At 37.5% G+C, this 16,817-nt stretch overlaps 1 pseudogene across 1 annotated transcript; it reads right to left on the reverse strand.

The window, feature by feature from the left end:
- Positions 1 to 12,590: 12,590 nt before the first annotated feature.
- Positions 12,591 to 13,824, reverse strand: LOC308415450 (phosphoglycerate kinase 1-like; annotated as a pseudogene). Its single transcript has one exon. The product of its transcript is annotated as a phosphoglycerate kinase 1-like (transcript).
- Positions 13,825 to 16,817: the final 2,993 nt, after the last annotated feature.

Consider the following 16,817-nt stretch of genomic DNA (forward strand, 5'->3'; position numbering starts at 1 on the left):
TGGGAAACACTCTTAGGCTATTGTTTCTGCAGGCAATATTTTACAAAATACACTGCCATAAAATTAAAAATGTTTATTTCTTAGCTTACAACTTTGAAATCAAAGATATAGGGTTAAAAGAACTTCTTCCCAATGGCTTTAAGGCATTATCCTTTTTTTGCCCTTCCCAGATGTTAAAGACCTCCTACAGTTCTGACTTGGGGACCTCATTCTCCATATTCTTTTTGTTTTCATCCATTTAAGTTTTATCTTATTTAAAATTTAAAATTCAATAGTTAAGAAGAACATTACCAGTGACAATATTTGATGACAAATTAGTGAATTTATCTTTTACTAATGTTTAAGTAAAATTTGATTATATATATACATATGCATGCATGCATGCATACATACATACATACATACATACATACATACATACATACATACATATATATATATATATATATATATATATATATATATATATATATATTTGGCCTTCGTTTTTCTTGAACTTCATATAGTCTGTAAATTGTTTCTGGGGTGTTTAGAGCTTTCTGGGGTTAGTATACAATTAGCAGTGACTGCATATTATGTTTGTTCTTTTATGACTGGGTTACCTCACTCAGGATTTCTTTCTTTATTTCTTCTTTGACCATGGTATTGTTTAATAGAGCATTGTTTAATTTCCATGTGTATAAGGGCTTTTTGTTGTCTTTGTTGTTATTAAAGACCAGCCTTAGACTATGGTGATCTGATAGGGTGCATGGGGGTATTTAGATCTTCTTGTATCTATTGAGGCTTGTTCTGTAACCGATTATATGGTCAGTTTTGGAGAAGGTGCCGTGAGGTATTGAGAAGAAGGTGTATTCTTTTATTTTAGAATGAAATATTCTGTAGATGTCTATTCCAATTGGTTCATAATCTCTGCTAGCTTCACACTGTGTCCTTGTTCAGTTTCTGTTTCCATGATCTGTCCATTGATGAGAGTGAGGTGTTGAGGTCTCCCACTATTATTGTGTGGGTTCAATGTATTTTTTGAGCATTAGTAGAGGTTCTTTTATGAATATGGGTGCTCTTGTGTTTGGAGCTTATATGTTAAGGATTGAGAATTTCAATGCTAGCAATCATGAGTTGATTCCTTCTTAATAAGAATATCTCTTTAATTTTCTGTATGACCAGAATCAGGAAGACTATCTTGCCTTGAATTAACTGTGACTTCTGCCCAAATACTTCAGTTTAATATTCTTACTTCTTAAGTTTATTTACCAAATCATATATTCAATCTCCTTTCTGTCACATTAAATGTTATAATGATAGGCCCTGGCGATTAGAAAGGTGATATATTGGAAACTATTAGTTCAACAGAAGAAAATTTGTGTTTGAGATTGTTATAGTAACTTATCCAAACTTAAATACCTAAGGTATTATTTTATTCTGGTGTGATTTCTACACATCTCATAATATAAAGCATATAGTAACAGCAGAGATAGACTGAAAGAATCATAGACTTGGATGATTACTCTCATGCTTTACTGGCTCTCAAGTCTCTTTGATACCAGTAACAGTTTTTCTAATAAATTTTCAGTAGAGTTATTTCTGCCTCACCATGATAGCTCAATGTAAATTCAATTCTAGCATTTTATCAAGGATATAGGTAAATTCACAGTTATTCGTTGGAGATGCTTTTAATCCCAAGATGATCAAGGAAGGTGTACAAACCTGTCTCTTTAAGATACTTAAAATATGACTGAAGCTCCACAAACAACTAAATCACACACACACACACACACACACACACACACACACACACAGAGACACACAGACACACACACAGAGTCATCTCTATTTCTGAGATTCCAAATATACTTATGTTACCTGCACTTTTTCAGACATTGACATTATTTTAAGCCCCTTGTCAGAAAATTGGAACAGAAAACAGAATTCTAAAAAACATTTGCGTAATGTAAAATTAAAAATATATGTATTCTTGACATGTATCTTTCTATTTAGTATTCATTTGGGTCCCTTTGCCAACCCAAATGTAAACTCTTGGGTGTCTTTTGCATAAAAGCTGCAATTAGAATATTTATGTATTTTTAGAGCAATAAAGGAAGAACTGAGCATCCATAACTGAAAAACACAATATTTGCATAATGAAGACTTGTCTTTCAGTCCCTTAGTAGCTTTCTTTGCATCTTGAGAGTTGCATTCCCTGAGGTCAGTCATCATTATAAATTTAAAGTGACTTTTACAGGAACTCAATTAAGACCAAATTCAGAAGAAGTTAGTGCACATGTAATTCATGCACTTACTTGCCTACACGTGGAGCATAACAATGACTAGTGATGTGTAACTTCAAAAGAATCAGCACTGCATACTTGTTAGCTGTTCAAGTAGCTGAACAAATGTAAGCAGAAATTAATCATGAACTATTTATCTGAAGAATGCACTCAGAGACTCCTTTATTACTTTAGGGTAGGAATTAATTGTACAGATTTGTAGGTGCAAAAAATAATTTAATCATATAACATTGTGCAAATACATAGATGAAGTAGATGTCTATTTGACTCTTACAACTAGGGAGGAAAATATAAAACCATAATGTATTTGGTGTAGAATATCTGCATTAAGGAAATGCAGACATCAGGGATGAAGAATGTGATAAGAAACTGTGTGAAGAAGGACCTGGAAGGGACTGCCAGCTGGACTTGGAAAAATAAAGTAATTGTATTTAATTAAATAAGTGATTCAATACATAAAGTTAAAAATAAAAAATGCAATGTTAAAATAAGCATATTAAACATTAAATTTTCTCATTGGTTCTTGTTATAGTATCAGTAAATACTTATTGGGAAAAGAACTAATAAACTCTGGGATTGTTCTTGAATCTTTGTCATTGTCAAAGAAGTCAAGATCTTAATATTGTTCTTTACCTTTCTTTGGCTCATTTTTGGAATTAGAAATACTGCAGTTAGAACCCCTTCTTTATTTTCTCATCACCCCTTTAAACTTCTCTAAGAAACCATAAAATAGGTACATTAATCAGGGTTGCTATCTTTATTAACATAAATAGAAAAAGAGTTTAAACAAATAATTAGATAAGTGATTGATTAAAATAAGGTGTGTAAACTTTAGTTAACCACGGTTTTCTGATTTAACTTCCAAAACTTTTTTGAAGGCTCTAATAGTCCCCATATCTTAAAACAACCTATTATAAAATTATAGCTCTTAAATAATATTTGATATGAATTTCATTACACATTTTTGATCTAATTGGCTACACAAAAGAAAAAGAACTGTGTGGAAGATAGCTGTCATACAAAATTTCCTTTTGAACATAAAAGCAAGAATATCAAGAGGGTATTCCTAACATTAATAGCATATTGCTTCTGCTTTTTATCTTACAGAGCCAATGTAATAAATTGAAGATGGAGAGGTCAAGATGAAAGTGTCTGACTCTTGGAAAACCTAACTCGTAAATGGACAGTGGCAGTGTCACCCGTGCTCCTGTGTAGCACTTTGCTTCCTACAGTCTGATAAAGGGACATGTAGTGGACCAAAACCGTGCACTGCATAATTATGTGAATGCTGTTTGTTCCAGAATGATTTTCTCAAATGTACTTGAGTAAAATGAAAATTTTCCTTATGTTTTATGAGCTGCATTCATGAAGATTTTAAAGTCACGTTTAGCATGTGAAGTAATTTGCTTACAAAAATAACTACCACATTTTAACATACACACTTCAACATTCAGAAGTATTTAGATTTATATCTTATCACTTGTTGAATAAATTGATGACTTGAAGACAGAATTTTTCTTCTCCTTGCCAGGTTTTATGACACCATCTTCCCTTGTATTTTCATTTTTTTTAACCCAATGAAGATCCAAAATTCAGGTAACAGCAGATGCTGGCAAAGATGTGGATAAAGATGAACACTCTTCCATTGCTGGTGGGGTTGTAAGCTGGTACAACCATTATGCAAATCAGTCTTGGGATTCCTTACAAAATTGGACATAGTTCTACCTGAGGACTCAGCTATACCCCTCCTGGACCCAAAAGATTCTCCAGTATATAACAAAGACACGTGCTCCACCATGTTCTTATCAGCTTCATTCATAATAGTCAGAAACTGGAAATGTTCCAGATGGATGTCCCTCAACAGAGGAATGGATACAGAAAATGTGGTACATTTATACAATGGATTACTACTCAGTTATTAAAACAACGACATCATTAAATACTTAAATAAATGGGTGGATCTAGAAATTATCATCTTGAGTGAAATAAATCAGCCACAGAATAACACACATGATATGTATTCACTAATAAGTGGATTTTAGGCAAAGAGCTTGTAATGCCCATGATACAACTCACAGACCACATGAAGCTCAAGGGGGAAGAAGACCAAAGAGTAGATGCTTCATTCCACTAAAAAGGGGAACAAAATAATCAAGGTAAATACAGGGTGGGAGGAATTTGGAGAAAGAGATGGGGGGGGACAAAATAGGGGCAGAATTATGTTTGGGAGCTGATGGAGGAGATGTACAGGAATTTGAATAGAGTTTTGTAGCATTGGGGATGGGGAACTGGTGGTAGCAACCAGAAAGTCACAGATGCCATGAAAGCAAGAGTTTCATAGGACCCCCAAGGAATGATATTAGACAAATATCCCACAAAGGTGAGGGAGAACCTGTAGAGACCATATCCAGAGGTTAGGCATGGCCCCCCAGCTAAACGATGTGGCCACCCACCCATCTCCAAAGTTTTAACCCAAAAATGCTACTGACTAAAGGAAATAAAAGGACAAAGAGTGGACAGAGACTGAAAGAAAGGCCATCCATAGACTTCTCTGCCTGGGGATCCATCCCACATGCAGACATCAGATCCAGTCACTATTGCAGATGCCAGGAAGTGCTTGCTGATAGGAGTCTGATAACAGCTGTCTCCTGAGAGGCTCTGTGAGATCCTGACCTATACAGATGCAGATGCTCAAAGCCAGTGTTGGAATGATCCCAGTGACCCAATGGAGGAGTTAGGATAAGGACTGAAGGGGCCTTATATGGCATCAATAGGAGGGGAGGCCCTTTGTCCTGTGAAAGCTTAATGCCCCTGTGTGGAAGAATGCTAGGGTGGTGAGGCTCCAGTGGGTGGCTGGGTGGGTAGGGGAGCACCCTCTTAGAAACAGGGTAAGGAGGGATGGGGTACAGGGTTTGCAGAGGGGAAACCAGAAAAGGGAGTAACATTTGAAATGTAAATAAATAAAATATCCAATTAAAAATAAATAAATAAATAAATAAATGTAGCATGATAAAAAGAAAATTATGATCTAGCTATATCACCCTTGCGTATATTTTTAAAGAAAATCAAATCAACATTCCGAAGAATTATGTTCACATTCATTTTTATTGCTCCATGTTTATTCACAATAAATAAATAATGAAAGAAACCCTAAATATCTATTAACAAACAAAAATGTAGTACAAATAAGAATTTCATTCTTTCATAAAGAAAAGTGAATTTGTTACAATTTTTGGGAAAATGGGTAGAACTGGAGATTAGGACTTTATATACATATAAAAAGTCAAAATTTAAGTGTCCTCACATGAATATGTATATATGAATATACACAACACACAAAAAGACTGAGGGAGGATAGACAAATTTTAAAGGAAGGAGAAATAAGGGAAACAAGAACTAATACCATGAATTATATTACCATTGTATTTCACCTCCAAATATTAACAGTTCCAAACCAGTAATCACATGTATATTTTGATATGGTTCTTGTATGCATACGTTTGTATATTGATTCCACCATAATTTCCTATAATCAACATGTTTTTGTTAGTAATTAATGTGTCATTATCAATGCACTTACTTATAAGCTGATCCATAAGACCTCCTAACTAGAACACTGTACTGGCTGGTTTTGTGTCAACTTGACACAAGCTGGAGTTATCACAGAGAAAGGAGCCTCAGTTGAGGAAATGCCTCCATGAGATCCAGCTGTAAGGCATTTTCTCAACTAGTGATCAATGGGGGAAGGGCCCAGCCCATTGTGGGTGGAGCCATCCCTGGCCCAGCCCATTGTGGGTGGAGCCATCCCTTGGCTGGTGGACCTGGGAAGAAAGCAGGCTGAGCAAGCCAGGGGAAACAAGGCAGTAAGTAGCATCTCTCCATGGCCTCTCCACCAGCTTATGTTTCTGACCTGCTTGAGTTCTAGTCCTGACTTCCTCTGGTGATAAACGGCGTTATGAAAGTGTAAGTTAAATAAACCCTGTTCCCCCCCCCCCAAACTTGCTTCTTGGTCATGATGTTTTGTGCAGGGATAGAAACCCTGACTAAGACAAACTCTTAAAGTGACCTGCATTTTCTCAAGTATTTATTGAATCTTTATAAGATTTACCTTGAATATTTATAAGAGCCCCCATATTTACTAAAAAAAAAAAAAAAAAAAAAAAAAAAAAAAAAAAAAAAACTTAGTAGGAGGGCTTGAGAGGTGACATGCTAGTTAAGAGCACTGACTGCTCAGAGGGTCTAAGTCTACTTCTCAGTAACCACATGGTGACTCAACAATCTGCAAGGGGATCTGATACCCATTCTGGTTTGTCTAAAGACAGAACAGCATACTCACAAACATAAACTAAATAAATCTTTTAAAAAACTTATTGGAATTTCCTAGTCATTATTTTTACTAAAGGCTCAAAAGTACAATACTCCACAAATCATTATTGTCTTCACTTCATATCTTATACTCAAAATACATATGATTTCAGATTTATGCATTTAACTCTCCTCTATACTCACTGCCTTGCAAATTTGTCCTGCCTTAATGTGTCTTTTGAACTCCATAAGTTACAGCCCATTTGACATTTCTTTTACTATCTGAATTCTCATTTTCTCCCACAACTCGTTATGCATGTGAGCAAATGTTAAGTCCTCAGATGTTTATGACAGTTGTGTTATTATCCTTCATTATTCTCTTTGTCCTCATATTATGGGCAGTAGCAAACCTTACTGGATACAATATAAAACTATATATCAAAGCATGCACTATTTCCCAGATTAGAAGATAATCTAGTTTTTCACCATCATAAGTAGTTCTACTTATACCTAACATTGCAGTAACCACCATCTTTTCCTAAAATTTTTGCAATACTTTAAAGCAGAAACTGTTGAACTTAGGTCACCTTTGCAAACAATTCATCACAGAATTGTCAACTTTAAGGGTAGTACTTTTTATTATTTTACCTATAGGATGTTCTGATCATGCATTTCCTCTATTATAACTCCTCCTAGATCCTTTCTACCTTCCCACCAACATTTGAAATGAATTCCCATGAGGCAATAAAATCCAAGGCCATTTACAATGGGATACAAGGATTTAAATAAAGGCCCTTAGCAAACTTTAAACTAAACAGGTAGCCATAAGGCAATACAAGGTTCATGTGTTTAATTGCGAATCATTAAGTGATCAATGGAGAAACACTTACTTCCATGGACATAGACATTATAACTACTCTTCATTCAGTTTCTTCTTTCTCATGACCCTCACAACAACTTCTCACTTTGTGGATTTTCTGTAGCATTTCTGATTTAGGTTTTCCTAATGACTCATTCTCTTCCCGTTTTCCTATTTAATTTCCTAATAATGGTGAGTATAGTGGAGATGCCTTTCTCTGTTTTGAAAGGCATTTTTCTTTATGTGGCAGGCCATACCATAGTGTACCCATGGCTCAACATGATATCTTTGATATGATTATTGTGCCAGAAGATACACAATAAATGTGAGGTGGCAGATAAGGACACTGCGGCTATCTTGGATGGAACATTGATTAAAAATTGAACTGAAGTAGTTTCAGGGCAAGGAACTTAGTGAGTAAATTAGTAATATTTCAGAAGGTTGTAGATAGTCTACTTAAGTCATTTCAAACTTCCTAGTCTATATGGACAACCATCTTCATTAAAGAAAATTATATTTAAATTGCACATGTATTGAAAGACCCCCTCCTGCTTTAGCTGCAGTAACACCATTTTGTGCTAGGCCCAGAGCAGGCAGGGATGGAAAAATACTGAAACAAAAGTGAGCCAGAGGACAGCCCAGTCTCTGTCAAAACAAAAAATATCTGCAGTTAACCACCTGGACCAGGGCAATGACATCCTGCCACACATGTTGAGGCAAGGATGAAAAACAACTCTCTGTCCCAAAGGAGGGGCCAAGGCCGCCCTCCTGTTCCAAGAACTTGGGTCTGTAAGGCTGTGCACACACGGGGCAGGCTAGGTGGTCAGGGTCCCAGGTGGCCAAGCAAGATACCGGTGGGCGGCCAACTAGCAATAGACAAAGAAAGGAAGACATTCAGACAAACCCAGCTTTCAGATAAGCTGCAGCCCCCTACTAGAACCAGGAGTTGTGTCCTTGGAGCCATATTTCTGCCATAGTTCCCACACTTAGACAAGCCCAAGCCAACTATTCTCAGGAGCTGCAGCCCCAGCTGGAATCAGGAGCTGTTTCCTTGGAGCCATGTCCTTGGGCTCACTCCCTGGCCACATTTAAATTAACCAATTAGAACCCTGTTGCTATGCTTCTGCTTCTGTACCTTGCTTCTGCCCCCCAAGCCCTATAAAAAGGGGACTGCCCCTTTGTCCGGCGCGCAAGTCCTCCTAGAGACTGTGTGCCCACAGGTACCTGTGTAAATAAACCTCTTGCTACTTGCATCCGAAGTGAGTGGTCTCGCTGTTCCTTGGGACGGGTCTCTTCAGACGAAAGATACCCTCCGGGGGTCTTTCAGTATAAAAATATTTTATTTGTAAATCTATTTCTCAATAAGTCTAAAATACATTGAAAAAACACGCTTTCATATTAGTAGGTAGTTTTTAATGCATCCCCTGGGCATTAAAATGCCTGTCTTTTCTTCCTTCATTAATTCACCGCATATTTTTAAATCTTTTCATCTGTCATGCACAGTTATGTTAAAATTAATTGGAGAATTCTTTGAGACCAAGAAATTATTTTGTTTCTTTACCTAAAACAATAATAACCACCTCTTGATTTATTAAAAAGAAACTTTTATACTAAACCATTTTCTCATGATATTTCACTCATACATAGTGTGAAGGACATCCCATTTCCCAGCTAATTAAATAGACTAATTAAATCAAGAGGCATTGCTTTGTAGATGAAAGTGTTTTTTAAATGCTAAAGTACTAGATAAATTTCCTACAATTTTAGGGATTTTTCTCTGTATAATATTGTTCCATGAACAGAAGTTGATAAAATTATAAAAGGCCTCTTCTGATCACTGAAGTGAGACAGTGAAAAGCTTGATAACCTGAGATACCCAAGAAAATATTAGTCTAGGACAAAGCATATGGTATATAACAGGAAACCTTTAAAACTCTATCCAGGATTGAAACAAGATTTAAGTTGACAGATGGGATATGGCAATGAACCGTATCTTCAGGTAAGCCCTGATGTTCTTAATATGAATGATGCTATAGTTTTGGTCTTGGTGTTGAATTATAGTGCTAGAACGTTTAAAAGTATTTGAAGGTAAAGTAAAGGAAGGTAAAGTAAAGGACAGTCAGAGATCTCAGAAACTAAGTAAAATGAAGGGGGAAAGGCTGAGAAAAGAAAGTATTTTCTCATGGCTATGGTTTGCCATGGGCTAGAGAATACATGTTACAGAATGAGAAAAGACCATGGGTTATTTATTTATTTGTATATTTATTTAAATTTATTTATTTAATTAATTTTAATGATATCAGTCATTTTTAATGATATCAATGAAGTATATAATATATTCTCCTTCATAATTCTTAGAAACCGCCAAATCTACAAAAATCTTGATTTCAGAATTCTAGACTAAAAATTTGAAACAATGCCTTGTATCTTGTTTTCAGTCACCCAATAATATTTTATAATGGTTTTCTTAAAAAAAGTATAAGATTTTTCACAAACTGGCTATGGGATGTAGGCAAACATTCTGTATAAGGTATAATGTTAGCCTTTATAGTTGTGAACCATTTAAACTCAATCATGACTAAGCAGGTATGCTTGCCATTCTAGGGCCAAGATAACATATGTATAAAAATTAATTAATTAGAATGACTAAATTCCAATTAAAGTATTTGTGACTACTGGAATTTTAATTATTTTATTTATTACTTTTACATTTCTTACACTCTAGTCATTGCCTCCTTCAGTTCGATCTTCAATAATTCCTCATCCCACTCCTCCTTAGCCCCTGTCTCCAAGAGGATGCCCCACCCCTAGACCACCAAACCCCACCAGTCCTCCACAATCAGTGGGGCCTTAGGTCTCTCAAGTTAGGATCATCTTCTCTCACCGAGGACAGACCAGGCAGACCTCTGCTGTATATGTTTCACGGTCCTTGGACCAGCCTGTGTCTTTTGCCTGGTTGGTGGCTCAGTCTCTGGTAGCTCCCCGGGATCCGGGTTAGTTGAGACTGCTGGTCTTGCTATGGGGTCATGCTCATTCTCAGCTTCCCCAGCCTATCATTAATTCAAGCACAGGGGTCCCCACAGTCCATTGGTTGGGGGTAGGAATCTGCATCTCTTTGGACCAGCTGTTAGCAGAGGACATCCATGCTAGGCTTCTGTCTGTGAGAACACCACAATATCAGTAACAGTATCAAGACTTGGGGCCTCCCCTTGAGGGAGATCCTAATTTGGGCCTGTCTCTGGACCTTTTTCTCTCAGGATCTTCTTCATTTTTTCACTGCAGTTCTCTTAGACAGAAACAATTGTGGGTGAGAGTTTTTGACTGTGGAATGGCAGCACAATCTCTCCAATTGATGTTCTGTCTTTCTACTGGAGGTGAACTCTACAAGTTCCCTCTCCCCACTGTTGAGCATTTCATCTAAGGTCCATCCCTTTGAGTCACAGAGGGTGAGCTGCATCTTCTCTGACCCTGACCGAGTCCAGACCCTGCAGTTCTCTGCTATATATGTTTTGGGGGCCTCAAATCATCTGTTGAATGCTGCCTGACTGGTAGTCCAGTGTCTGAGAGATCTCAGGTGTTAGTTAAGACTGCTGATCTTCCTACAGGGTCACCCTTCTCCTCAGCTTCTTCCAGCTTTCCCCTAATTAAAGCACAGAGTACACCAGCTTATGTCGATTGGTTGGGTATACATATTTGCATCTGACTCATTCAGCTGCTTGTTGGGCCTTTCAGAGGGCAAGTCATGCTAGGCTCCTGACTGTGAACAAACCATAGTATCAGAAATAGTGTCAGGCCTTGGGGCCTCCCCTTGATCTGGATCTCCTGATCTGGAAGTATCCCTTGACCTCATTTTCCTCAGGCTCTTATCTATTTTGTCCCCACAGTTCTTTCAGACAGGAACAATTCTGGGTCAGACTTTTTGACTGTGTGATGATGACCCCTTCCCTCCACTTGATGCCCTGTCTTTCTACTGGAGGTGGAGTTTACAAGTTCCAACCAATTATAAATATGAAATTCATTTTATCCATGACATTCTTCTTTCTTTTTAAATTCTTATTTACCAATTCTGGGATGGAACTGAAATTCCCAGACATGTTCATTTCATGCTCAATCACTACCCTATAGTTCTCCAGTTTTGTAACATCATTATAGTTTGTAGGACAGATTAGGTCCATGGGTCACTGCTTCTGATCATCTCAGGTAAGGGGCAGTATTACTCATGTAGACCAGATTCCAAAACTTCTTAGCTAAAATAATTGCTTTTCAAAACAAATAAATGAAGAAAAACAAAATAACTTCTTAGTTGTTTTAAAGAGAATTTTCTTGAGAAAATTCATGTGGTTTAAAGTACGATTTTATTTTTCTTTCTGTTAAACTTAGATATTGTAATATAATTACACTTCTACATTCTCCTTTTTCTATTTCCTTTCTCTAAACCTTCCCATGTGCCCCTCCACTCTCCTTTGAATTCATAGCCTCTTCCTTATTAGTTGACATTACATTACATGCTCAGTCTGTATAATATTACTTGTATGTATGTGTTAAAGTATTATTTACTTCATGGACAGTTAGTTTCAGTCCTTGAAAAGTAGAAGTATTTATTGTTTCTTTGCAGAACATTAATAAAATTATCATGTAGAAAATACACCTTTTGCTCAAATGATCTGTGCCCTCACATAAAACTTTGAACTTAGAGATCCTAGAATTTATTGTTATTATCTTGAAATAATTCGATTTGAAAAGGCTTCTTTTTTTTTTTTCATTTTCAGTGGACATCTTTATTGTTTGATAGCTCAACTCCTACAAACCCTAGCTGGAAATTCATCATATTTCCATGCTGAGTCATGAGGTGACACAGCTAACCAGAGGCTACACAGAGAGCTAAGCTTTTACAGCTCACTTCCTTTCACAGGCAGACTATAAATAGATGCCCTCTACAATGCGCAATGGTTTTAGTCACTAAGGAATTAAACGGAATCTTGAAGAATGTAGACAAATCTTGATGCAGCAAAGACAAACTGAGATGCTATGCTGTTGTTTAAGGTTTCCCGGTGCTGTGTCTTGCACTAACACCAAACAGAGATGAGGAGAGCACTAGGCTGCCTTAGGGGCTGTTCACAGAAACCAAAGGCAGGAAAATACTAAACATTGCTGAAAGCATTCACTGCAGGAAGGACTTTACCTTCCAGAAGCTCTAGACTGCCACCGCTCCCAGTGCTCACATGGCTGACTTTATCCTCTGTGTTCCATTTGGCACAGCAAGTGGCAGTGTCTCCACCACCTAGGATAGTGATGCAACCCCTAGAAGTGGCTTTCACCACCTCATCCATGAGTGACTTGGTTCCCCTGGCAAAGGCTTCCCATTCAAACACCCCAACAGGACCATTCCAAACAATCTGCTTAGCTCAAGCCACAGCCTCGGCATATTTCTTGCTGCTCTCAGTACCACAGTCTAAGCCCATCCCGCCAGCAGATATACCGGAGGAGACAGTAGCTTGGCCAGTCTTGGTATTCCGTACAATTTGTCAGCAGTGACAAAGTCAACAGGCAAGGTAATTGTCACATTATTTTTCTCAGCTTTGGACATGAGATCTTCGACTATCTTGGTTCCTTCTTCATCATACAGAGATGTGCCAATCTCCACGTTGTTGAGCACCTTAAGGAAGGTAAAAGCCATTCTACCAGGAATGATCATCTCATTGACTTTGTCCAGCATATTATTGATCAGCTGGATCTTGTCTGCAACTTTAGCTCCTCCCAAGATAGCCAGGAAGGGTCGCTCTGGGCTCTCCAAAGCCTAGGCATAGTAGTTCAGCTCCTTCTTCATCAAAAAACCACCAGCCTTCTGTGGCAGACTCACACCCACCATGGAGCTGTTGGCTCAGTGTGCAGTCCCAAAAGTAGCATTGACAGAGACATCTCCTAGTTTGGACAGTGAGGTTCGGAAAGCATCAATTTTAGCTGGTTCAGCTTTAATCTTGTTCCCAGAAGCATCTTTTCCCTTCCCTTCTTCCTCTACAGGAAAGCGGAAGTTCTCCAGGAGGATGACAGTCCCAGCCGCTGGGTTGGCACAGGCATTTTCTACTTCTACAATCCTTCAAGAACAGAACATCCTTGCCCAGCAGAGATTTGAGTTCTGCAGCAACTGGCTCTAAAGAGTACTTGTCAGGCATGGGAAAGCCATCAGGACTGCCCAGGAGGCTCATAAGGACAACCGACTTGGCTCCATTGTCCAAGCAGAATTTTATGCCTGGAACATTAGCCTTGGTTATTTGTTATCTGGTTGTTCATAGGAACATTGAAATATACCCTCATCAAGACCTGCTTCCCCTTCATATCCAGCTTGTCCAAAGTCAGCTTCTTAGAAAGCAACATTTTGGCAACACAGTGAAGTCAAGAGGCCTGGACCTGAGGAACAGCAAGGCCTCATATTTTTAATTTTCCTGAACACTAGATTTATTTTTATGTAACTCTGGTCCCTATCACACTCTAGGCATTGAAAAAATAGGTAATATTCATGACCATATGTTATAGTTTGTGTTAAATGTAAAGTGATAACAACAAAAACTAATTCCTCTTTTTGGTTTAAAAGCAGTCCCGGCTTCACCAGAGGAATTTAGTATATACTGTTTGGAATAAACCATTCCCGACTGTAAAGCCAAAGAGATTAAGAAATGACAAGGCATATTAGTACATCCTGTATTAACTGTATCCTGTACAAATTATTGGACAAAAATTTTAACACACTCTAGCGGTATCAAATTTGTAAGAAGAATAAAGTAACTATCTTAGAGGTGTGTGTCATAAAATATCCTTACATAGGACGTAGGGTTGCAGGTTTTATGTAAAAAAATTAAACAGATGTTGGAAATTGGGCCTTGCAGCAGTCTTCATGTTGAGCAGTGGCATTGGAGTACTTGCTTATGTAGGAAGGCAAAGGACGGTGCATATCAGTACTTACAGAACAATGTAAATCAGACAGTGGCACTGAAATCTGTGACTCCAAAGAACTCTTGTCAGCACAGCAACATGTTTGATATATGATGACTTTCTTTTCACAGTGTGCCTGACTGAATTGAAAACTAAGATCTCCAAATTAAATGGTCTTCAACATTTTATTTTGCATTTAAGAACTGGTAGTTAGGTAAGCTCATGAACTTTGAGATTAGTAAAGGATCAATGAAGCCTTTTCTTTACATACGGTAAATCAGACTCCGAAAAATTAAAAAAAAAAATCCAAATTACAAGCCAAATATTTGGTCTAAAGTCTATCCTGCTGGTTCAGCATAATAAAGATATAAGTTGTCCAGCCTGATGACCTAAGTTTGAATCTTCAATCTACATGGCAGAAAAGGAAGGGACCAGTTCTTAAAGCTGTTATCTGTCCTGTAAACATACAGAATGATAAGTGTATGCCACCAGACACAAACAATATATAAGTACAATAAAGTTAAATCTATGAAGTATGTGGTTAAAGACTCCAACCAGAGTCTTATAAGCTAAATTTTTGTGACCTTTGTGAAGGCTGTATAACAGGAACTGAAGAAGGCCTATCTCAAATGGTTCTACTCAGCCTCGATTCTATAAGTCTCCTATATATATTTTGATGAATGATTTAATTCATAATTAAGTCATCAATTTTGGAATAAAAAAATCCCTTATTATGTAATAAATTATAATACTTAGCAACCTGTAATAATAATAAATAGTATTCAGAGCCTGCATCTTTCCATTCTGACCCAAGAAACATTGATGCATATCCAAAACAAGTCAGGCAGCAGGTTAAGGGAATCTTGCAAAGCTCCTTTTTTGGCCTCTGCTCATTGTGTGCTAAGCTTTGTTGTTGTTCATTAGCACATCCAATGTCTGCTGCTCAGCACACAAAGAGAAGGTGAAGATCAAACTAGTCAGTTGGCTTTGTAGTAATAGATCTGGCAAAAGCCTTAATAGTGTAGAGTTCACAACCAACTAATGATTGAAATGAGAAGAAATTATCCATTCTATACCTGCTCCTGAATCTTGGGGTAGATATAGAGTTGGTTAGTTTGCTCTTTGTTAAGTAATATCCTAAGGGTTTTAATGGTTTATAAAAGGGCATGCCTTTGATTGTGTTTCTAGTAGGAAACGCATCAGTCTTTTAAGAGTTAGTTGTATGTGTGTGTGTGTGTGTGTGTGTGTGTGTGTGTGTTTTGATGGGTTTTGTTATGACTTTTCTGCACATGCATATAATGTGCTTTGAAAATATTCGCTTACATTTTCTTATCTTCCCTTCCCACTCCCACATCCAAAATATCTCTCTTTTACTTCTAAATCCTTGCCATGTACACCAGATTTCATACAGGTGAGCAAACATTCTGCACTTCCATTTGTGGTGTTTAGTATATTTAAATTAATGTGATGAGTTCCATCTATTTTAATGAAAAGAGAAATTTTGCATTAAGTTGTATAAAACATATAGTTATATGATTTCCTCTTCCACTTAAATGAAAGTATTGTTTGACTCTAGCAAATAAATTTCTACCAATACTCATACAAGAAAATCTTATTAAACTACATGGAACACACACACACACACACACACACACACACACACACACACAGGAGAGGTAATTCGGGGGGATGAAGAATGATTTAAAGTTGGAGAATGAAGGATATAAAAGGTTACCAAGGGGTGAACATGACTAAACTTAATTATATATACATGCAAAATTATGAAAGATAAATGATGAAAACTCTCGAAGACATTCCCTGTTAATGCACAGACCATTGAGGATACAAAAGTAGGTAGGCTAACTGCAAATATTCATTTCTCCCTCCTCTTCTCAGATCCTCAGTCTCATTCTCATCTCTATAACTGATCACCTGCTCTGGGATCCCCTTCAATAATTTTCCATCTCTAAGGGATCAAGGTTGAATCACAAGACCCAAACTCATCCCCTCATTCATCCCATTACCCAGACACAGAGCACCACCTAGGATAACCCAATTGTCACACCTACCAGGGAGACCATTTTCACCTTCTCCTCCCCTCCTCCAAATCCAACCCCCTAAATTCCTCCCCATTTCTATAGCAAGCTGCCTACATTATCCTCTCTTCCCTCTGTGGCAATATTACCTGTGGATAACACAGATCTTCCCCTGAAATACTATTTTTCTCCCACTCATCACTTTATCCAAGCCCCCAACTCCAGCAGGCATTACCTGGGAGCCAGATATCTAAACCTGCCCGAGAAGCAAGTGGGCCAGCAAAGCATATATACCAGTTTCAGATCTCCATCCCTTGCTTCAAATCCAATTCCTCATTGCCATCCTCAGCTCTAAACCAAAATGCTTGAAACAAAAGAAGAAATAAACAAACTTGGCTTAGA

The sequence above is a fragment of the Micromys minutus genome, assembly GCF_963924665.1.
Source record: "Micromys minutus genome assembly, chromosome: X".
Classification (NCBI taxonomy): Eukaryota; Metazoa; Chordata; class Mammalia; order Rodentia; family Muridae; genus Micromys; species Micromys minutus.